Genomic DNA, 24716 nt, shown 5'->3' on the forward strand with positions numbered 1-24716 from the left:
CACTTCCCCGGAAATCTGTAGAATTTCACAGGCGGCGTTCGACCTTTCATGTTTTCGAGGCTGTTATGGCAATCAACAATACAGCAGTATTGCGTGCCACCTTTCCTTGCTGATGAGGTCGCACTCGCCATCGCAAAAACAACGCGCCCGAGCCAGCACGAGCGCTCCCGCCGAACAGATCACGGGCGCGCGCTCGCGCAGCGACGACCCTCGAAACTTCCATCGGTCCGCTAGGGGAGCATTCGGCGCTGGTGCCGCGCGGGCAAACTTTAGGTTGCCTCGTCTATAGGCCTGATGAAAAGTGACTACATCACTACATGAGTACTACCGTAACCGTAATCTCTACCGTAATCTTAACCTTTGTTTTCGTTTGCTTCAGTTCTAGTTCGATTTCAAAACAAGATCCCATTTGTTGGTACTCATCGTTCATTATATGCTTAGCATGTTGGCTTCGCCCGATTTGTCCAGAATAATATATATATATCATCGCCTTATAACAGACACGTCGGTATCGGAGAAGCTCGCAGGTGGGTGTGCCGTTTTCACTGCCTAAAGTACGTATGAACGACGTAGATAATGACATCTAGTGATTCATAAATAACTTGGAGTAAAGAAATGCTGTGTTGCTGCGAAATTTTAGTAAAAACAAAGCAAAGATACGCCTGAAATGTTTTTCAGTGAAGTATTTGTGCACATACTTGGGGACGTATTCTGAAACGTTCCATTTCGGCGATAGTTTGCCTAGGCAACAATTTCGCCTTCAGGCGCGCGCTGAGATGCTAAGATTGCATAACAAAATACAAATTGCATAGCAAAATACAGTGGTGACTACCAGCTGATGCTTTTTGCAGGAATTACAATATATGTAGCAATCAAAATGCAAAAAAAAAGTAGCAACAGAAGAAAACAAATTAAACACCTGTGAGTTTATTCAACCATGCACTTGTGCATACATATGTGCTCACAGGTAGTTCTAGCTTTCTTTTATTGTGTCCGTGTTTTGCTGCACTACCCAGATACCATTCCATGATGACCGACCAACAAGCCCATATTGCCACCCTTGTCGATTTCATTTCTAGTACAACAGGCTTTTTTCATATGTTCCTCGGGATTCTGGGCATACCGTTGCCCTCATTGCCACGGCTGCCAGCAGCACGTGTGTCCTAAGGTTCTGTATTCATAACAAGCAGCTTCCACAAGATATAAAATCGTTGTTTACTGGTTTCGCACCATTCGGATGTCGGTCACGGAAAAAGAATTTTGAAGATTGTATGTGCTAAACGACTTCAGCAGGCGTGTCTCCACAGAGATTATCTCAGCGTGCAGATGTTTGATCAGTATGAGCTGTGCGTTGCAAGGAATCTCCGCAGTTTTTGGACTTTTTGACCCGTCAAACCCTATTGGACCACCAAATTTTGGCTGGGATCGACGCCGGAACTGAAGAGGACCACGAGGACCCCAAATTCAAATCGGTGGGTCCAATATTTTGGATTTTATCGGACTTTGAATTTCCCCCGTGGTCGGCCGGACGGTAGGCCTAACGAGACCTAGCACGAGAGCGGGGCTCCGTGGGCTCCCCGGCCTCGGCCCGAGGTAGAGACGACCCGGAGCGAAGTCCCGAATACCCAACCCCACCCTTGACCAATCATCGACGAGAGGACCGACAGGTTTCATGGCGGAAACCCAGGAAACCATGGAGGAAGATTTTCACGACGCCACCGAGCCCGTCCTCGTGCAAGATCGAAGCGGGCCCGCGGCAGGCACCCAAGCCCCGAGAGGCAGCACCCCAACGACAGGAAGACCACAGGCAGAAAGCACTAACGACGCGGACCCGGAATGGCAGATCGCCATGTCCAGGAGACAGAAGAGGCGCCAGCGAGACGGCAAAGGATCGAGCAGCCAAGTTTTGGCGGGAACGGCGCTAGGGAACAGAAATTCCCTAGGCGACGAAAAGATCACAGGCGGCGCGCCAGCTGCGCCGAAGCGAGGAAGAGGAGAGGGGGTGCCGCGGAGGAGACTGCCTCCGCTCCCCAAGGAAGATATAAAGATAGTGCTCAGGCCGAGGGGACTCGCAGTCAACAGCTTGCAGACACACCAGGTTGCGCGAGCGGTGGTCGCGGCCACCGGATCCGGATGCAAGGCGGAAGACTTGATCATCAGGCTGCGCAATGGCTCCAACATCATAATAGTAAGCACCGACAACGAAGAGGCGGCCCAACGTATACGGCGCATCACGCAGCTAACGTTCGGGAACAGCAGCTACGCCATGAACGCACACGTGGCGGCGCCGGAGGGTACGTTGCGGGGGGTCATCCACGGAGTGGACGCGGGGACCTCGCCGGAAGAGCTCAAGGCGAACCTTAGAGTCCGAACGCAAGGAGTCAAGATCTTAGCAGCCAGGATGCTGGGACGGCCGAGCACGGCGGTCATCACATTTGATGGCCCCATAATCCCGAAGCAAGTACTCTACTACGGTGGAGAGATGTGGTGCTACCAGTACCGCCCGACGAGACAAGTATGCTACAAATGCTGCCAGCAGGGGCATCGGTCGGACGTCTGCCCGAATCCGGAGGCCAAGGCCTGCAAGCAATGTGGCTGCCAAAATCCAGCGGAACAACACCAGTGCACGCCCAAATGCCTGATATGCGGGGGCGACCACGTTGCAGGCACGCGGGACTGCAAGCAACGACTCAAGACGGCAGGCGAGCTGCGAGGAGGTCCCCAGGGACATCAGCAAGAGGCGCAGCCGCAGCCGAAGCAGAGGCGGCGCAAGAAGACCCAGGTGGTTCCGAGACGAGGGCCAGGACCAGGATCAACAAAACTTCAATGCCTACCGGAGCGGGTCACGGAGCTGGAGCCGCGACCGGGGCCGGAGCCAGAGCCGAGGGTCCAACCGGGACAGATCCTATCCACCCCTGGGCGGCACGGGCCAGCAGCAGCAGCAAAAACAGCAAAAGAAGAGCGGCGGCGGCGTTAAGGTGAGCTGGGGGACCGGCCCTCCCAAAACACTTTTTGCTCCGCACTCGGGACCACACACTAACAACAACACGCAGACAGCGGCCGAAAGGCAACTAAGTGAGGAAAACAAAAGTCTCAAACGCGAACTCGAGCTAAGCCGAGAAGAAACGCGACAACTCAGAAAGAGGATAGACGACCTAATTAAAGAAATGCAAGAGCTGAGACGAGCGGGGTACTCGCCGATCAGAACGCCAAGGCCACCACCGCAGGCCGTGGCACCAGTGCAGCAAAACACAGAAGAGAAAAGCTTTAATGATGAAATCAGGAATTTCATGACTAGCGTGCAAAACCAAATGCAACAGACGCAAAATCAAATGCAACAAACGCAACAAAAGATAGCTCTGCAGGACCAGAGCTTCCGCAACTACGTCAAAAATCAAAACACGCAGAAAACCACTAATGACGCCAGGGATAGGCTATACAATGACAGGAGATTCGGATCAGAAACCCAAGGTTCAAGCAACAACAGTAACAACGCAACATGGCAGGACAAAACCAACTAGAAGTATGGCAGTGGAACTGCAGAGGGTACAAGCGCAAGCAAGGACTCCTGCAAGAGTTCATATCTACGCGAGAAAATCCACCAGATATAATCATGCTACAGGAAACCAATAATACCCCCGCACTCAGGGGCTACACGTGCCAGGAGAGTGGCCGCACCGCGACCCTCATAAGCAACAAAGTAGTAACCATAGCGCATAAAGAAATCGAGGACACCCAGATAGAACACGTGATCACGGAGGTGATTCCCAGAAGGAAAAGAAAGGCTAGAAGTACCTACATAATAAACTTGTACAGTCCACCTAAACAGATAAAAGGAAACTTTATTAAACTTTTCGCGGAGGCCAAAAAATTGGCGAGACAAAACACCCTAATCATAGCGGGAGACTTTAACGCTAAAAGCCCGCGCTAGGGCTATAAAAAGGAAGACAAGAAGGGACGAGGCATCTGCAAGGCGGCAGAAAACACCGGGTGCGAGCTGCTAACCGACGAAAACCAGCCGACTAGACAGGGAAACAGCGTCAGTCCAGACACGTGTCCCGACCTAACCTTTATCAGGGGCGCCAAGCAGGCAGAGTGGGAGAACCTGCTCGAGAACCTTGGCAGCGACCACCACATAATAAGAGTCAGCACGGTGGCAGAAAATATCAAGAGGAAAATTGGTACGGCTTGGCTGACGGATTGGGACGCCTTTAGAGCACACTGCCGACAGCTAAAGGGTAACATTACCTCGGTTGAAGAGTGGAGCCAACAAATGAAGAAAATTCAGGAAATGTACACGCAAGAAGTGCATAGAACCGAACAAACACCGGAGGTAGACAAACGGCTCCTCAGGCTCTGGGAGGCTAGACGCGGGCTCACCAAGAGATGGAAAAGACAAAAGCTAAATAAGAAGCTAAAGAAGAAGATAGCGGACATCACTAGGCAGACGGAGGAGTACGCGACGCAGCTGGCCAGACAGGGGTGGCAACAGTTTAGCAACTCGCTGAACGGGACCCTAAGTACGGCCAAAACGTGGCGCATCCTCAAAGCCCTAATGGACCCTAGTAAGAACAAGTCCGAAAGCGGCAAATCGATCCGAAGACTGGTCCACCAGTACGAAGGTTCCGAAGAGCAGCTCCTGAAAGAAGTCCGAGAAAAATGCTACGGGAAAGACCAAATCGAAGGTTACAAAGGAGATTATCTCGGTGAGGAAAACCCGAAAATGGACCGACCCATCACGAGAGAGGAGGTCACCGAGGCCGTGAGAGCGGCCACCAAGAATACAGCGGCGGGAGCGGACAAGATTCGAAACTCGCTCATAAAAAACCTAAGCGACGAGGCAGTCGATCAGCTGACGTCGTACCTCAACACGCTCTGGCAAGAGGGGAAGGTACCGGCGGAATGGAAACACGCCGTCGTGGTCATGATACCCAAGCCGGGCAAGAAACTACAGATCGAGAATCTCAGGCCGATCTCGCTTACGTCGTGCCTGGGAAAACTGTATGAGAGAATAGTCACCAGAAGGATCCAGCAGCACCTGGAGAACGGGAGGTGGTACCCTGACAGCATGTATGGCTTCAGGGCCAACCTATCGACGCAAGACGTCCTGCTGCAACTCAAAGAGGAGGTACTCAACACAATGCCCAAGGCAGGTGAAAACGTTGTGATGGCGCTCGACATCAAAGGCGCCTTCGACAACGTCAGCCACGCGGCCATAATGGAGGGCCTCAACAACACCAACTGCGGAAGGAAAGTACACGACTACGTCAAGGACTTCCTAACCTACAGAACGGCAACGGTAGGGCTGGGGGAGTTGAGAAGCGACACCTTCTCCACACCGTGTAAAGGCACACCCCAAGGCTCCGTGATATCGCCCGTGCTATTTAATGTGGCGATGATCGGCCTGGCAAAACGACTCGGCGAGATTCAGGGCATCCAACACGCGATGTACGCGGACGACGTCACGGTTTGGGTCACGCAAGGTTCGCTGGGAGAAAAACAAGAGAAGCTACAAGAGGCTGTGCGCTGTGTCGAAAAGTACACCAGAGAGAGGGGACTGGTATGCTCCACAGAAAAATCCGAATTACTGAGAGTAGGTAGACACCCCACCCAAGCAACACTGGAAGTAACGCTTGACGGTCAAAACATCCAGGAAAAGAATATGATCAAAATCCTGGGCATGTGGCTACAGGGCAGCAGAAAATGCAGCCACACCATCAGCCTGCTGAGCAAAGTGACGGAGCAGGTGGGCCGGATGATCAACAGGGTCTCCCAAAAAAGATATGGCATGAAAGAGGAAGACACACTCAAACTCGTCGGCAGCCTGGTCGTCAGCCGAGTCATCTACTCGCTACCGTACCACGCGATGACCAAAGGAGAAAGGGAACAGGCGGACACGATACTCAGGAAAGCATACAAGACGGCTCTCCATCTGCCAAAAAACACGTCAAACGAAAAACTGCTCCAACTGGGCATCAGCAACACTTTCAGCGAACTGGAGGAAGCCCTGCTTGAAACGCAAAAAGCCAGACTCAAAAGCACCCCTGCAGGGAGAGCGCTCCTGACTAGGCTGGGACGGGACACGAGCGGACACGTGGATAGATACGCAGACGTGCCCGACTGCTTAAGAAAAACAATAAGCGTTAGGCCAGTACCTAAGAACATGGACCCCAACCTCCACAAGAGCAGAAGGCAGGCGCGAGCAGAATACGTGGAAAAAACACTAGCGCTACTAGAGAACACGGTGTACACGGATGCTGCCACGTACCTGCGAGAAGGGAAGCGCACGGCCACGGCGGTGGTGGTGGACGGCGACGGAAATCTGATCACATGTGCAACGGCAAAGGCAGTCGACACAGCGGAGGCCCAAGAAATTGCCGTGGCGCTGGCGGCAGTAGAAGGATATAGGACAGGCAGGCCTCTAAACATCCTAACAGACTCGAAGGAAGCGTGCAGAAATTACACGAGGGGCAGGATTAGCAAAGCCGCCCTCAGAATTCTTGGCGGAGCCAACTTCGCCGAGAGGAACGTTACACACAAGTTAATTTGGATTCCGGCCCACGCAGGCATAGAGGGTAACGAAAGGGCAGACAGCCTAGCTCGAGAGACCACGTTCCGAGCAGAGCAGTCGCGCACCCCGGAGTATCACCCACAGGCTTGCGAGGGAGGATTCACAGAAATCTTAAACTTATACAGAGGGACGAGAGCCAAATATCTCCCACCGCACAAAGCTCTAACGAAGGAGGAAGCAACGAGTTGGCGCAGATTGCAGACAAACTCCTTCCCAAATTTATACATCCTAAACAAAATGTACCCAACCCAATACAGAGACACCTGCCCATGGTGCGGCGCCACACCCACACTATATCATGTCACATGGGAATGTAAGCACAATAAACCATTCCACCAACACAATAACCCGAGTGCGGAGCAATGGGAGAGTCGGCTTACCAGCTGCGAGCTCACGGTCCAAAGGGCCTTAGTGCAGCACGCTAGTGAGGTAGCTAGGCTCAGTGGAGCCCTGGAATAGGGGCCCACCCTTGCCGGAAGAGGCTCCAAGTCGCCGGCGCCCAAGACGACCGAGACCTCGAGACGCTAAATCCTTGAAGGAACCAAATAAAGTTTTTCTCTCTTTCTCTGTGGAGGCACCTGCACTTAGCTGATCAGGTCACCAAGTTCCTTTGACAACCTCAAATAAGACTACTACGGGCTCACGTGAACAAGGATTGACAGAAAGCAACAAGTGATGTCTACGTTTCTGAAGGTTTCATCCTTCCCAACAGTGTGTGCAAAGTTCTTGGCCTCGGTCCAAAATTTGCCCAAGCTACCAGCTGGACTAAACCGGAACTTCCCTGTCCGTCATAAGTAAAGTGTCCAGAAGAGCCCCGCAAGAAGATGGTGTGAGGATGAACTCGGAAGGTTTAGATGCCCTGTTATGATGTAAGCCCCCAACCTTCTAAGTTACCTGTAAAATGTGTAGTCTTACCTGAAGAGTAATTCATTGTGTGCCATACCAGCTGACAAAGAGGGTGGTTTTGCAGTTTTTTCCTTTAAATGTTTCTTGGAAAAAGCCAGTCAAGCAATTTCTGCAGTGTTCAATGAGCGCAAGGATGTATCACTTATGAAAGTAGCAGCAAAACCAAGTGAAATTTACAGAAAGTTGAATCTCGATAAACTAAGGAAAAGCTCAGAGACGTAATTTTTAGTAAGTGCACAAGGAGGATGTTCCTTTTCGGGTCATAATTTCCGAAAGGGATACCTGGCAGAAGCAAGCTGCCCTGTACCTGGTTTCAAAGCTGAATGTTAAAGAGATTGATGACCAGTTTCTTGTAAAAGGTTCTGACGAATCCTTGATTTTGTTAGGTTTCACGGCAAAAAGGGCTTCAAGGCCTTCTCAGCTAAGGTCAAAGAATTAGATTATTCTATCCTGCTCAATGACCTTATCCAATGTGTCGAGGATTGTATTGACAAATATGGCGCTGTAAGGTTTTCACAGGAAGCAGGTTGTTTCAGTAGAAGGGTATTTAGAATTATGGTGTTTTTGCATGTCGTCAACCTTTGCACAGTGGAACAATAGGCTGAATCTGCAGAAGAAAGGCATTTGCATAGGGTTGTGTCTGGCTCCCGTCTTTAGCAACGTATATTTAGCACAATTAGATAGGCACATATATGACCACCTCACGGGACTAACAGTTTTTCAGCGAGCTTTTAGATTTGTCAACAATTTTTTAGTGTTTCTGGATTTCCCTAGTTATAGTTTTCTAGAAAAATGTCCTGATGTCTAAGATTTCTTGCGAGTGTTTGAGACCTCTTGAATTGACTTTTGAAGTGCAATACGTTTCAGTTTCTTGACTTTCAGTTCATCTTTACTGATAGTAGGACTTGCTGGGCTTACAGTCCATGAGCTAAGAAACCCCTTCTCCAATTTCATTCAGCCCATTTGAATTTGGTGAAGAGGGGCATAACTAACTAATAAAGATGACTTTCTGCCCACTACTGCGCATGTGGATGTAGGCCGAAATTCAAAAAATGTTTTATCGTTGCAAAACACGGAGACCGTGTTACACGTGAGATAATCAAAGTGGGAGAAATTCTATGTTTAAAGGATGGTTGCATCAGCACCCCTCTATCGCTCTCAATGACAAGGAGATCAGACACCTCGGGCTATCACCATGTTGAATTTTGTGTGGCTTTGTCGTGGCGTTCTAAGTATGGTTGGTGGGCTATTGTGTGACTGTATAAATAGCGATGCTTTCTGAAAAGAAAAGAAACAGTTGGAAGTTCAGCGCTCCGTTCTCTCTTCTATCCCTTCTGGTGGCTTTGCGCTGTTAACCGGACTTTGAAGCATAATTTATCAACAAACCCAATCTTACACCCTTCGTAACTAACGTGTTTCAAAAACGTCCTAATGAAAACCAGTTTCCAGCAACAGGCTGCAAGTCTTAAGGAGGCTGGTTATCCTAACCACGTGTTGGTGTCCGTGGCAGAAAGGCTGCTGAAACAGGAACGTTCGAGACGATGCCTCCGTGCAAATGCAAGAGCTAGCAGCTGTGACCAGGTGAAAACCGCTGTGATTCCGTATATGCACCAGATATCACATAGCCTGAAAAAGATAGGAAGCCAAGGTAACGTGCGGGTGTTTTTTCAGCTCCAAATAAGCTAAGCACCTTGTGTAAAACCACTAACCCAATAAGGACAAAAAAGCCGGTTTGTGGTAGAATCGCAAAGATGAGTTCGTCGGATGCGCTGTAGGAGTGGTCTATCATATTCCACTGTCATGCGGTACATGCTACATAGCCCAAACCGGAAGATGCATTAATGAGCACTTAAGAGAGCACAGAAATATAGTGTATCAGGTGACGATTTTCTTGCTTTGCATTGCAATACATGTCCATGTCGCCCTCTTCTAAATGACACCGCTGTTATATACAGGGATAAGCATAAGTGTGTAACATTAATAGTATAAACTGGGCAAATCCTCTCGGCCGCTGACCAATGTATCAGCAAACTATCACTATCATTGTCCGTGAGGAAGTTAGATTATTTGCGCATGCCATGAAAGTTGACTGCATTTGCAATGGATCATTTAGGTTTCTTGGTGTTTTCTTGTTGTACCTGTTTTAGACAGTGTGGCTCTACTCATGAGCCATATATACAGTCGACTTCCATTAATTTGATCATCTTTCTGGGGTTTTACTTGCCAAAACCAGTTCTGATTATGAGGCGTGCCCGTTAATTCGATCCTGACGGGACCATTGAGACTGGTCGAATTAAACAAAAGGCATTAGAAACATTGAAACATGCCATTGCTTCACTTTGCAGTATTTGCCTTTACAATTAACTTTGGTCGCATTTCAGTTTAGCGCTACACCTGCAACGATCAACAGCTACCAACTCACCCAGTTTACTATTTTTCTTAATGTTAGCTTCACTGCAATACAGCCATGTTATGCATAGAACCATACCAAGCAGGGAAAGGTGCCATTGTTGCAAGACAGCACGTGTTCCCTAATTTACGTACATGCACATGTGCAGTCTCCAGTCACAGTATGAGCACCAAGACGCCTAATAGGTGTATGGGCAGGCCTTCAGAGTTTGATATATTCACCCTCTTTTGTTGGCTTTTAACATCTCCTCGGCTTATCGCAGTTTTTTCAACTTACTGCCTTCCGTTTTGCTAGCTTTCCCAAAACACGATTGTTTTCCACTTCTCTGTGCATGGCACATTTACTTAATGAACATGTACTAGGCTTCATTAATGGTCTCATATACGAGACATGCATGGAAGGTGAAAAAAGGACTCAAATCACCACTGAAACGTAAGAAGCAGCTCTCAATGGCTGCCAGTATGCTTATTAGGTGGCTAGGTGCTCCTACTGTGACAGGAGACTGCATGCCTGTATAATCAAGGAACACGTGCTATGTCCTGTGACAGTGGCCCTTTTCCATTCTTGGTATGCTTCACCACAGTAAGTTGCATATGCTTCAGCGCATAACACAGCTGTATTTGGGCGAATCTGACCAGTGAGGTTCGAATTATCCGACGAAGGCCAATTTTGAGATTGAAATAACAGAAGTTTGGGCTCACAGAAATGTATTTCATTAAATAAAAAATAATCATCAGCAAACAACTTTATTTAAAAGGGGTGACTGACTACTTCTATATCATTAATATATACTAAAAATGACAAAAGGCCAAGCATGCTGCTTTGAGGAACACTGGAAGTAACTGGCACTTCATGGGAAGGGCAATCGCTTATGCTGACGAATTGTTTGTGCTTAGTTAAGTATGCAGAGATTCAGCCAATTAAGTATGGCAGAAGATTTGTGATTTCGAGCTTCTCAATTAGTTTAGAGTGTCAAACAAGCTCAAATGCTTTTCTGTCTGCAATACAGGAATATAACATCAATCTGGCCAGGTTTATCAAGAATGCTAGCAAATGCTTGCATGTATAAACCCGTGATCCAACTTCCAATAAATCGTTGAAAGTACCAATTGCGTGTGTCTCTTCTCTCGTCTGTCTTGTCTTGTCTGCGCTAAGCACTAAAAAAATGTTGTACCAACAATGTTAAAAGTCCACCCTTGCAATGTAAAGTTTCTTTCCTTTTTCAAAAATACTCCACACTTCTCTGAAATGTGAACATATTTGTTATTCAATAATCAATAGGTCAGTTTCGTCAAATATCCATATTTAATTCTATCCAGAAATATCAGAATATGAAAACCCCTACTACATATGGGCCTTGAGTGGAGCAGTATGGCCTTAAATGCGTGTAACCAATGCTACTTACAGGGAACACAAGAGGTGAGTCTGGGGTCTTATGTGCAAAACCACGACATGATTATGAGACACACCATAGTGGGGGACTCCGGATTAATTTTGACCACCTGGAATTCTTCAATGTGCACTCAATGCATGGTAAACAGGTGTTCTTGCATTTCTTCCCCGTGGAAATGCAGCTGCTGCAGTCGGAATTTGATTCCGCGCCCTTGGGATTAGCAGCACACAATGCCAAAGGCATTATGGCGGGTTTTGAAACTCGAGAGGTGGAAAAGAAACCGCGGAAAGCTTTAGAAGAGATGTTTTTTAGATTGTTTTACACATGTAATGCCAGTCAAACCAGGCTTCTGGCCAACTGATAAGTTTGTAAATGAGAGTGACTGAAAGGTGATAGTATCTGCCGCACCAAGATGACATCAGGAACATGTTCACATTGTCCAAATGATAATTTTTACAGCCTCAATTGAGAAAACAAATCCGTTGGCTGCCTAAAGGCGAGGCATCCTTACTGCGCGACTAGAAATTACTAAGCAAAGCAAAAAAGTACCTGCTGTATATGTCCGCTCAGGAACTGCAGTTCCCTTTGAGAATGGTCACCACATGCACCTGACTTTCTCCCTAAAGATTCCAGTATGTGTAATTATTGACAGAAAGGAAGATTTGATCACTTCTAATTGCGTGTTCTCCAATTGAATACAAGTCAAATGGTCAACAACTATTTGATTTACATTTGACATTTTGAACATTTGCACAGCACAAATATGTACTCCAGCCATACTCGAGAAGAACGCAATCAGTGCAGATTGTGAAACACCTGACGAGTAGGGAAAAAAAAGCTTCGTTTCCAGGGCTCTGAAATTATTTTGAGTTTTGTGCAAGTGCACCGTCAGTAGCGCACCTACTGGTGATGATCAAGGGTTCAGCATTTAATATATCTGCTCTTACCAACACTAACAATAAGAGATATTCCTCTAACAATTCTTTCCTTCCTCAAATAAACACTAATTGTCAATGTTTACTGCTCTTTTATGGCGATTAAACACTAAATTAAACCACCCCATATTAAAGCCTGCCGCACAACATTAACATTCAAGAGAGATATGAAGAAATATTTACTATCGACACTACTGTCTGCAGACTCATTACTATGAACATATATTATATACAAATTTATTTTACCACTTCCAGTGCTTCTGTATTTGCCTAATGTATCGCTTTTATTCTCCATATCCCATTGTCTTTATTTTTTCCTTCCTTATTTTTAGAAATTTGAAGTTTTTTGTCGCACAGTATATATTTCACTTGTACTTTGCATATTGTAAGCATATTTTTGTTTCTAATTATCTCGTACATTAACCTTGTGTTCTTTGATATGTGTCATCCCTATGTTTCCATAACGTGCTAATTACTACATTTTTATTTATTTATATGCAGCATCTATTTCATTTGCTTGTATTTGTAAGCACCTTCCTTGTATTTGATTACTTGCTTCATTAACTTCGTGTATTCTGATGTGTATCACTGCTATGTTGCCATAATGTATTAATTACTATATTGTTAAACTAATAGGTCCCACTGACAGTTTTTGTAACTTCGGGACCTCCTTCTGTACTAATGATGAATGATGAAATAAAATTTAGGTATTCTGCATCAATTGTGTAATTATTAGGTATTAAACATCACCATTGCTAGATGTCACAGAGGCACCACTCCCGAGGTTTTGAGCCACCTCTAGTAGAACGAACAAGTGATCTTTTTTCATGAAGTGGATTGGCTTCCCACATGACATCATTAAGAATACACAAAGCAAGCCTCCTCATTAACCCATTAGGGACCGGTTTCTTTTTTTTCTTGCTATGTTGAAACAAATCTAATATATTAACTTACCTTTGTACTAATAATTCACTTGCAAAAAATTATTACTCTTGCCTAACTAGATTTTGAAATATAGCCCGTGACCATATGGTCACACTGGGCCCTTACGCTACAGCAAAATACGCGAATTGAAAAACATTTATTTCAAGCTATGAAACATCAGAAAAAACATACGTTGCGAATAGTCGAGCACTTATTTAGTGTGATATGGTTTAAATCATGGAATACACATGCGTCGTCATACTTTGTGCATTACTTGTGAACACGAGAGTACCTGTCTGCAGATGACATTGGTTCTACGCCATGAATGGGGCTTACGATCGTTACTACAGAATTACCCATCCAGCGGACAGCAATTATCCCATTGTCGCTCAGCACGAGCTCCTCGTGCCCGCGAGGTTGGCGCTTGACGAATTGTGGTCGAGCGATAGGGCACTCTCTGGGAACACGGTTCTGCTTCACTGTGCCCGGTGCCTTCGTAGCCCTGTGCCTCGAGATGCCTGAGTAGTGGCATGCCTGTGAATAAATTATCCAAATAGAAAAAGAAAGGAAGGTCGTGCATCTCTGCTGCGAGTTCATCCACCACTTGAAGAAGTGGCGCCGCTGCTTTTCCGAAGTTCTTTTCATATTTTTCAGATGTTCCGGGATCCCCTGCTTGCCTTGATACACTTTGAAGTGTACAAGGTATCCGTTCTTGGCATTTAGGCACCATACTTTATACCCGAAGCGGATAGGCTTTCCGCGTATAAACTCTTTACAGCCATGACGACCATAATACTCAATCATACTTTCGTCATAGCTCATGTGACGCACAGGTTGAAAGTGCTCCAGAAACCTTGCTTTCAATAGTGCCATCAATAGTGCCATCGCATTATCTGTACGAAGCGATTTCTTCGCATAGCTTTGTAGGCCACCGTGTTGCTGATATCCAAGCCGCTGTCCCAGTGGCACTTTTTCCCTGGCAAGCGGTTTTAGCCGGACAAAACGAGCACTCCAAGAAAACCTAATTCTTCTTTGGTAACCTCCGGATCGGGCATATTTAAAAATAACGCATACTTTCTTGTTTGTTCGTCTTGTTTGTTCGTTTCGTGTTTGTTCGACGGCTTCGTCAAAAAAGATTTCCAACAACTCAACAGGTGAAAAGTCCCTGTAAGCAGCAAAGTTTGGGTAGGGAAATATGCCAAGGCTTTTCTGGAGATCACCGTTCGTCCACTTAGAAGCAGTGACTAATTTCGCAGGAATGGCCGCATCAACTACAGCAGAAGAAACCTCTCATGTTCCGTCACCTAGCCCGCCTGGGTCGTCATCGTCCGAGTCGGATCCACCAATGCGGCGTCCTTCAGAGAAAACAGTTTCAGCGCCGGCTCATAGCTGCCGCCCGATTAGATTGTCAATGAGCCCGCCTGAGTCTTCATCGGCCGACTCTTCATCCAAATAGGTGCTAGAGTCTCGCGGTCGATATAAATCACTGACACGTCATCGTCGTCTTTGAGTATCTTCGCTATTTATTACAACATCAACCTATTCAGACAATAACATAAGAAATAACTACTGCGGGAACATGCCAGCAGCCGTGCAAGAGATGAGAATGCAGTTTTTAAAAAAATAGGAAGTTAGGTAGCCTAAAGGCCCAGCGTGACCATATGGCAACATAGCAAGATAACACGCTCGTTCATGGATAAATCAAACATTAATCTTTCACGAATGCTCATCGTAGCTCACATATTCAAAGAGCAATATGGAGGTAAGGATATCCGACTGTTGCTGAAACAAGTAGTGAAAAAAAAAACATTATCCCTTGGAGTGATGCTTGGCGACGCTACTCGCACAGCAACACTTATTCCCGCCCTTGCGAGGGGCTCCCACAAAACGATGGGCACCTGCTGCCACTTGGTATCCATAAAGGGAACCCTAATCTGTCTAACGGCATGTAAAACGCGATTTTGGTGCCGTTTTGCTAATCTTAATTAATTGAAATCCTCTGTGCAGACTAACGTGACCATATGGTCACGCTGGTCTTTCATGGGTTAAGCTTATTTTTAGTAGGATATGAAGGCATAGTAATTGATGTACCTGTAAAAGTAAACACACTAATGTAAGACATGTAGATGTTTCTTGAGTCCAGTGGTAGACTTGCCTGAGATAGCAGATTGTCTGCCACTGTTGTCTACACACATACTGTCGACTAAAAAAGTTTACGGACCACGGGATCTCAGAAAACGCTAAATATCCGAGCAGCCTTTAAAAGTAGCCAGTAAAACCGTACATCACAATGTTCGCATATACTAGTAGAGGCTGGAAATGGGAATACCAGGCTTCGTTTTGAGGTATAACTCGTCACTTACAGCGCAAACATAGACGGAGGACAAAAAGGACGACGTAGACAAGCGCTGTCTGCCAACTGATTTTTATTTTTCAGAACCAAACATATATACCCTAAAACACCAAGACAAAAGCGCCCTCTAGAAGCAACACCCGACATGAGAATGCATTCAGAATTTTACCTAAGATGAACGAGAGCGCATGTGCGATCTCAGGAAACCCAGTTCTTTTTCTGTTAGTGCGATAGATGGCTTACTAACCGAGTCGTCATCGGCAATCGCTGCTGCTTCAATGATAATTCTAGTAGTTTCATTGGGATGCCTAGCCAAGATGGTCGTCTCCTCAAAAATTGGGACGCAGCCGCATTGTGCGCAGTGAACCCCCAGGAAGCCTTCCCGCCCTTTGCGAACTTTATTGCTGTGTTCTTGTAACCTAACGTTGATACATCTACCAGTCTGTCCTATATAAGACCTACCACATTTCAGGGGAATCTTATACACTATACCTTTCGAACAACCTGTAAACTTCTTCCTATGATTAATGCTGCAAATACTACGTTTCTTAGCCGCAGGATTGGTTCTGACGCAAAGCTGGGCCAGTTTTTTTGGAGCAAAAAACTGCTCCAAAAAAACTGGCCCAGCTTTGCGTCAGAACCAATCCTGCGGCTAAGAAACGTAGTATTTGCAGCATTAATCATAGGAAGAAGTTTACAGGTTGTTCGAAAGGTATAGTGTATAAGATTCCCCTGAAATGTGGTAGGTCTTATATAGGACAGACTGGTAGATGTATCAACGTTAGGTTACAAGAACACAGCAATAAAGTTCGCAAAGGGCGGGAAGGCTTCCTGGGGGTTCACTGCGCACAATGCGGCTGCGTCCCAATTTTTGAGGAGACGACCATCTTGGCTAGGCATCCCAATGAAACTACTAGAATTATCATTGAAGCAGCAGCGATTGCCGATGACGACTCGGTTAGTAAGCCATCTATCGCACTAACAGAAAAAGAACTGGGTTTCCTGAGATCGCACATGCGCTCTCGTTCATCTTAGGTAAAATTCTGAATGCATTCTCATGTCGGGTGTTGCTTCTAGAGGGCGCTTTTGTCTTGGTGTTTTAGGGTATATATGTTTGGTTCTGAAAAATAAAAATCAGTTGACAGACAGCGCTTGTCTACGTCGTCCTTTTTGTCCTCCGTCTATGTTTGCGCTGTAAGTGACGAGTTATACCATGGAATTCCAACTAGCCCGTAGTCAGACCTTGCTTCGTTTTGAGGCTGCGGAGATATTCAGCTTTTTGTGAGATCCCTTCATTCGTTAACTTTTTGGGTCGATAGTACATTTGTATGTGTGTGGTAGGGAAGGTATGAATTAGAGAGTTTCTCCAAAAAAGCAGGGCTTTGCTATAGATGTGCCAGGCTGTAGATGTGCAGGCAAAGAGCGAAAAAGAATGCAATAATGTTTAACAATAGCACAGTGACGACAGCAACCAAAGCAAAGCAGCAGAGGGGTACATGTGGTGGCACAAACTTGCACTGTACCTATTTCACTTATATTCTTGTACTGCAGGTGAGTGCAGAGAGTAAGTTACCGCGACTGCACACTGTACAAAACATAAGCGCTCTATGTAAACTTCGTTTTGAGGCCATCATCACCACAATAACAAAAAAAAAAAGCTGCATCTCTAAGTGACACAGGGACACACTAGGTTCAAGTAAACTGCAAGTAGCCAACACTACTGTCACTGTACAATGTCGTGTCCAATGAGGCAGGACATAGCGAAGGCCACATAGAATAAAAGTGACATTGGAGAGGAAAGGCTTTAGAAGAGGGTAATTTTTAACCACTTGCAGCTCATTATATAGCATGGTGACATGAAGCTTTTTTGAGTAACCATTCGAGAAGAGATACTGTGTACGTGTAGGTAACACACAACTAAAATAGTTTCAGGGACCCTTTGGGTGATGAGGTTAACATTTAGTCTTTTTTTTCTTTATGCACCGACAAGGTTCTGTTACACATGTACAGTTTTTCCGTGAACATTTTTTTCCCTTATCAATTTGGGTTGTACCTGCTTTTTCACCAATAAAGTTCCAGTTGTGAATAGGTGCTCGTGTGTGTTCCTTACTTTCCTTGTATGATTTTGTTCTGTTTTCTTTAACTGCAGTCTTTCCTCAGCGGCAATGCTGATGTCATTGTTATTGATTTCTAGTGCTTTAAGCTAATATGGCCAGTCCTACACAATAGAGAAATAGTGAAATAAAGAAATGCACAAGATATGCATGCTGGGATGTGGAGTGATTGCTTACGATGGGGCAGGGTGGACACCTTAGGGAATGATGGCTGGAACAATGTAATAATTATTTTCTTTTTCACACTTTCTCATTGGTCTCAGCAGCATTCTGCTTACATTATCATCAGCAGGTCTACCAGTAAATGATAAACAAATTCTGACATTATACCAGCTAATAACTGTCTTGCTCAAGATGGACAACTGAGCTATTTCATGATAGGTGTGTTTGAAAACTTGCATCAATACTGACTGAACGAAATGCTATTTTGCTTCAGCTACCTAGAAAGAACTAGCATTAGTGGGGTTGATCTCTTGATATGTCTTATGGTAAACGAATGGAGGTGCATTTGCCCATTTAGAATGAGAATAGCGGAAATTAATGGGACATTGAAAAGACACTTCAACATTCCGACAGTTGTTACAATTATGAAGGGCATGACAGTTCCCGTAGCATTACTGTTCTGCTTACCATTTAAAGGTTACCAGCTTACTGCTGTGGTTTGGACATTAAACTCTACATTCGACCTCACATTGTGTGTTCTTGTACCTGCCTTGAACCTCATCCTTTCCGTGCATACGAGGTGTGTTGAAAAAGAAACCGAACTTTTGCTATAACAGCTTTGCTGCATATGGTACATCTTAAGTGCTGTCCCCTTCAAAGTAGTCCCCTCTACTGGCAATGCACTCTTCCCATCTTCCATTTTTGGAAAGCCTCCTGGAATGCAATTTCTGGAATGGCATGCAGGTCTGTTCTCGCATTGTCCTGGATCTCCTCTACGATTTGGAAAGGGTCTAGGTCCGGAGAATATGGTGGGTGGGGCACAAAAGGAGTGTGGTGTTTCGCTAAGTAGCTGCGAACAAGGAGCGACATGTGAGCCAGGGCATTGTCATGATGCAACATTCAAGCCTGATTTTCCCACAATTCAGGCCTCTTACTGCACAGAGAATCTCTCAAACATGCTAAGGTTCCCTGGCAAACTTCTTTGTTTACCATCTAACCATGTGGCACAAATTCCTGATGGGCAATGCCTTTGCAGTCAAAAAACACAACCAACATCACCTTCATTTTTGACCGACTCATGCGTGCTTTTTTGGATGAGGAGAACCTTTGGCCACCCACTGCGACGACTGCACTTTCGTTTCAACATTGTAGGCATAAGCCCATGTCTCATCGCCTCTTATGATGTTCTTAAGAAAGTTTTCATCGTCATTGGCAGCGGCAAGCATTTCCTGGCTGATTTAAACATGGGTCTGCTTCTGTGCACCAGACAACAAACGTGGCACAAATTTTGCACTGACACTACGCATCCCAAGTTTGTCACTCAAAATTTCATGACATGATCCTATGCTGATACCCACTTCATCAGCGACTTCTCGAACAGTCAAACAACCATTTCCATGAATCACAGTTCGAACTCTCTCGATGTGGTCATCATCTGTGGATGTGGAAGGTTGTCCAGGCTTGGGATCGTCACCGACCAACATTCTTCCCTCTTCAAAACGCTTGAACCAATCATAGCACTGCGTGCGACTCATATAGTCCTCCCCGTATGCTTGGCTAAGCAACTGAAATGTCTCTGTGAAAGTTTTCCCAAGTTTGTAGCAGAACTTCACACACACACACTGTTCTTCCAATTCCTTCATTGTCACTTTGGCACCCATCCGAAGAGCAGCTTGTTCATGTGCTCACTTCAGCGGCTGTAGCTCGCCAACTAACGGTCAGAGCGAAATGCGGCAAATGGCTGTTTGTTGTCTAAACCTGCCGCTACATGCGCTCAGTAGCCGCAGCGCGCTCCCTCTGCTGATTGGCATGCTATTTCAAAAGTTCGGTTTCTTTTTGAACCCACCTCTTATATATTACTGCACACACACACAAAAACCTTGAGTCATAAGTGAGCACTGTGTCTGTCCCCTTTCCTTTTCCAATCAGTTAACGCTGTTTTCGTTCTAAATACCTTGTAGGAACTAGGCCATCAAGAAACTCTTGCAAGTGCCCTATATTATCTGTGTTATACAGTCCAGTTTGTCAGTCCACCTAAATTTAGCATTGTTTATAAATTCTGCTTAAGTGCTTCAAGATTTTATGTATTTTATTCTGTACACTTCTACAGGTCAACACCACCACATATTTCATGTAAGTAAAAGTTACTATGCAGAAAATGCTCGTTTTATTTGAAGACCAAGCAGTTTAAGTGATAATGCATGTCCTGACTAGGTAAAGTTAGTGAAACGTGACCAAACATATTTTTCAAAGAAAGGCTATGTATACGTACTACAGGCAATACAAACCTCTATTTGCATGCCGCTGCTATAGGTCCCATGACCAGTGTGACTTGCTTTCTGTAAGCAGTACAGGCTGTACAGAGCTGTCAAGTCAGCTAGTCTAGTCTATCTAGCTTGCTTTCCTGGTGCTTTCATGTATACAAACCAGAAGGCCGCCTTCTACAGTATTATGCTGAAGATTATGAACGGTTGTCTGACACTGTGCCTTGCAATGTTCACAGGCATTCTGCTTACCAGGAGACATCATTTGCGTTGGCAACAGTAGGTGCGAGGTAAATAAAAAAAAGTACACATTAATTTAAAAGCCTTCATCTTCACTACATTGTGCAACATGAGGATGCCTTTCCAAAGGAATGTAGCCAGTGCCATCTGCAAGCACATTGCTCACCAGCTGCAGTGGCTTCATATCGACACAGGTGACACGCAACGACATCATTGTGCTTAAAGTGAGGTGCATGTAAGGCACCACAATCCAATAAAACTGCTCATCTTTTATACATGTACTGCGTTTTTGCTTCCACTTTGAGGTTGACATGATGAGCCTGAATGCCATCAGCCATCCCATACAAAAACTGTCCCAACTTTCATTCAAATGACTCAACCTAACTGTGATAGGCTAGCAATTTTCTTGCTTGAATATGCTGTTCAGTTGGTGCATGTTATAGTGCAGGCACACCTCCAATTGAGTTAAGCATTGTGAAAATCAAGTACACTACATTGCCTACTTAAGCACATGAACATTTAAGTAACAAAATCTTTTTCTGCTCATGCAGTGACCTACAGCTACAAAGGAAGACACAAAGACTGTGCAGACGTGTAGGTAATATCAAGCTTTGATGCAGACATAGTAAGCTGTGGTGAGGAATGAAGTGTAATCTGTGTTTCCACTTCTGCATGAATTTTGTGGAAGTGCTGGAGGGTCGAGGTTTTATACAGCTACTAATTTATGTATGTGGTCTAATAAACCATTGCAAAGTGAATGTGTGGCATCAGCAACAGATAGCCAGGCACTATCACAAAAAGAAGCAAAATAATGCTGGGGAGTGGTCGAAAGCTGCAGGTCTGGAGGAGAGAGACAAAAGGACAAGACTGCATCGATCAATTAGACATGACTGAAGGCATGCACGGTATGTCGAGCAAGAAGCAGACAGAAGGAGTATTAAGGAAACGCATGAAGGGGAAGTCTGACAGTGTGTGAAGGCAAGAGCATCACATAAAAAGAAAAATTTGAAGAAAGTAGCAAATGAATGGGGAGATCAGATGCCAAGGAGCAAGCATTTTCCGCTAGAAATGTTTTTGCTGTTGTGCCTTAGCCCTGGTGCTGTAAATGGAAGGTGGAAGAAACAAGTACAGTACAAGTTGAAAAAGTGTTGTGGCAAGCGTGAGCGGCATTAGATCGGTGCCTCATCAAAATGATTGAATTTGCAGTGCTCATATGCACTCAACAAAGTGTGGTAAGCTGTGCTGCTGGAAGTGTGTGAACTATCTCGAGATTAAATGTACAATCAGCCAGCTCTTCCAGATTCAGAAAAGACTTAAGACCAGAGGAAAATTTCAAAAATTACAAGACGGCAACCTGATTTGATAAATCATATTTTGGATGTTTCCAGTAGGAGCACTTGCACCAACGGAAACTAAGCTGCATTAAAGGTTGGACTTCAGAAAGTGCATCAACACTACACCAACGATAAATGCAATTCCACTACATGGATGACTTGCCTTGTATGAAAACATTGTTTTCACCTTTTGCTCTCCTGTTCGCCACATAAGCATTGCAGATTAAACGAAGTCTCACTGTATCGTGCGATGCGTTTGTCACTGGCTGACCACAAATGAATCGCTGTCAATGTCGTGTAATGAGCATTAAAAATTTCTCTTCAGCTCCTACTTTGTGACTGATGAGCCGGCTGTGCTTATATAGGTGCGGATCCACCTCCAGAGGGTCATCACTGAATTGCATTTTTTTTTTACTGACTGCACATGTTACCAGGCTTTTTATCAATGTTTTAAATCACCCACACAGGCGTACGTTATCCTCTTCATTTAGTACAGAGGGTTAAACATCGACAAAATGATGCAGCTCAAATAGCTTGAACGTGTATGCGTTTTCTATCCGCAGTGACAGACAACATGGCTCGAGCGTTGCATAATGCCGTTTGCCTAAAGCCAGCTTCGCTGCAGGGCACCAGTGTCGCGCAAAGAAGCATGCGCATTGTATTGCGGCAAAGTATACCAATAGTGGAAAGCGGCCACTGTGATATACGTGCCCACTTGCCGTCACGTCTCCTGTCGCAGTACAAGCACGGCGACGCCGAACAAGTGTACTGGCAGGCATTCAGAGCTATTTCGCATGCGGTTGTAGCGACCTGAGCCCTTGTTTCGCCCACATAGAGCGCCCCTTATATGAGCTAGACATTGTAACAGCCGGGATTATTAACTAGCCAATATCAGTGTTGCTGTACAGCTTTCACAAAGGTCTACTGCTATGAACTTTCATGACGACCATTTTTCTTTAGCATACATTTCTTCCGTATTCATCCGCAGGGGTAGTGTTTTGCCAGTGTGGCTGTACAGCTCTCACAACGAACTACGGCTCAGATTGCATGGCGACGCAAGTTTTAGTACTTACACATACAGAGTACAAGATTTCCATTCCCACGAACCTCCAAGTGTGCTGTATTCTCAGTTACATTAAGAACTAATGCATCGGCACGGCAGTTAATTCATAAACTGTTTCCGTTCCCGCGATTCCCCTGAAGTGTGTGGTATGCTGACCTTGATCAACGACACTAATGAACAATGCATCGGCACGACATAATGCTTTGCCACTAAAGTCATCCGAGAAGACACCTCACTTCCAAACGTATCCCCTTGCGACTATAAAATTTAATATGCTGCCGTCTTAACAAAATAGCAACAAACTCACCTCGGACGCGGCTTTTTCGCCTTGCCGGCCACGCATCCTGTCGATTCTGTGCTGCAAGCTCGGCTAGGGACAAACGGAGCAAACGGTTTTCTTCCCCATAGTACCTAAACGACGAGAAATTTTGAGCACCTAAAGTCCCCACATTTCTCTCTCGCAACCACTGCTCCTCGCGCGTGCGCAGAAAGAGCGGTGAAATCCAATTTCGATGTGCTCGTCTGTGCGCCTGCGCCGCTTCGCTTCGATGCGCCGCCGCGCCGGACGCACTGGCGCCCCGCGGAGCGCGGCCACGGTGAGCCGGGTTCACCCTAAAGCCCAAGATATAGTCCGACGTTCTCGGCGCGCCAGGCCGCGGCAGGCGAAGTCGGTTACGCTGCGCTAGCGACGCCAGCCGTGCAAGAAATTTGCTTCCTCTACAGTTCGGCATGCGCGAGCAGATCGAGGCTGGCGCCATCTCTGCGTCCGGGAGCGCAACTTCACGGCTGCGGCGAATAGCGGGCCGTTCGGGTAGCGCGCGCGCATTTTCTCCTTCAGCGCGCCTAAAACGAAAACTTTTGCGGCATGGCGTTAACTTGTCCTGACAGCCAGAACATCGCACTCATATCGCTAGTACGTCGCCTACGTCAAAAACGGAAGCGGACCATGTACATACGAAAGCTATTCGACAAGCGCCCTCAACTCGGCGACTACCACAAGCTAGTAGAGCTGCGAAATGCAGCTTACCTGTGACGAGACCACACTGCTTTCGTATAGCTTCCCACGCGTTGTTCTTCCGCTCTGTGTCGCGGTAGTCCATGCGTTTCACATCGTATACACATGGATGGTTGCGAATCGCTTCAAGCAGGCGTCCTCACTCGCGCTGTCATCACACATGGATGTTGAAAAAACCACAGCCGCACTGTCAGTATGCGCTCCGCAGGCCGCCATTCTGCCTTCTGCTCGCTGCCGCCACAGCGCGCAGTGCATTCTGGTCTAGCGGCAGCCGCGTGAAATAGAACACGCTTTATCTCCGCGCCGGCGGCGTTGAGTTCGCCAAGCGCACCTGGGCACGCCGGCTACGCCGTGACGCCGGACTGTAGACTGCGCTACCGAAACTACCGAAATAAGTTACAGTAATGTTGGGGCTCATAGAAAGCGTCGCAAGCATCTCCCAGGACGAGGCATTAACTCAAATTAACTGCGCCAGGACGGCGGAGCTGTTTTTCGCTAACTGCGCCACTCCAACTAAGCCCAAATGTGCTTAAAATGTGCTCACACTGTCAAACACAATTTCTCACCTTGCCGTAGTCCAGTGGTGCCGTGTCGAAATGCAGACGATACGCAAGAGAAGCATAGAGAAGGCCGGGAGCCCCAAAAAATGGGCTATATCCAAAAACAGACGGGTCGCCGAGCACGCGAGCTTCGCACGACCGGCCTCGCTCACTCCTGCGGCTTGTCTGGCGCATGACGTATGCACGCGCGTCTGGCGTGCCGCTAGCTTGTTGCTAGGCAACGCAACAAAAAGTTGCAAGGTTCATTTACACGCAAAACTTTTTCACTTTTAGTGGGAAGGAATAAAAAAAATAAAACGTTGTCTGGAAGTTTATTTCACATTCTTTTTTTCTGATGCTCGCGTCAACTAACGGATGTTGTTTAAACTAGGCGTGACGTGTTTCCTGTTGCCAGTTTTTGAAGAGTGTCCCGTCTTGTTGAATTTCTTTCTCTATGCCAAAACTACCGCAGTAAGCATCTTTATCTAGTGCG

At 46.1% G+C, this 24716-nt stretch overlaps 1 long non-coding RNA gene across 1 annotated transcript in view; it reads right to left on the reverse strand.

Annotated features, from left to right (window-relative positions):
• Nucleotides 1-23175, reverse strand: part of LOC126534824 (uncharacterized) — a 32854-nt gene extending 9679 nt beyond the window's left edge. Inside the window, exon 1 of the long non-coding RNA XR_008612860.2 lies at nucleotides 22977-23175. This is a non-coding gene — a long non-coding RNA (uncharacterized lncRNA). The remainder of the gene's footprint in view (nucleotides 1-22976) is intronic.
• Between the last annotated feature and the right edge of the window lie 1541 nt (nucleotides 23176-24716).

The sequence above is a fragment of the Dermacentor andersoni genome, chromosome 4 (assembly GCF_023375885.2).
Source record: "Dermacentor andersoni chromosome 4, qqDerAnde1_hic_scaffold, whole genome shotgun sequence".
In the NCBI taxonomy this organism is placed as follows: domain Eukaryota; kingdom Metazoa; phylum Arthropoda; class Arachnida; order Ixodida; family Ixodidae; genus Dermacentor; species Dermacentor andersoni.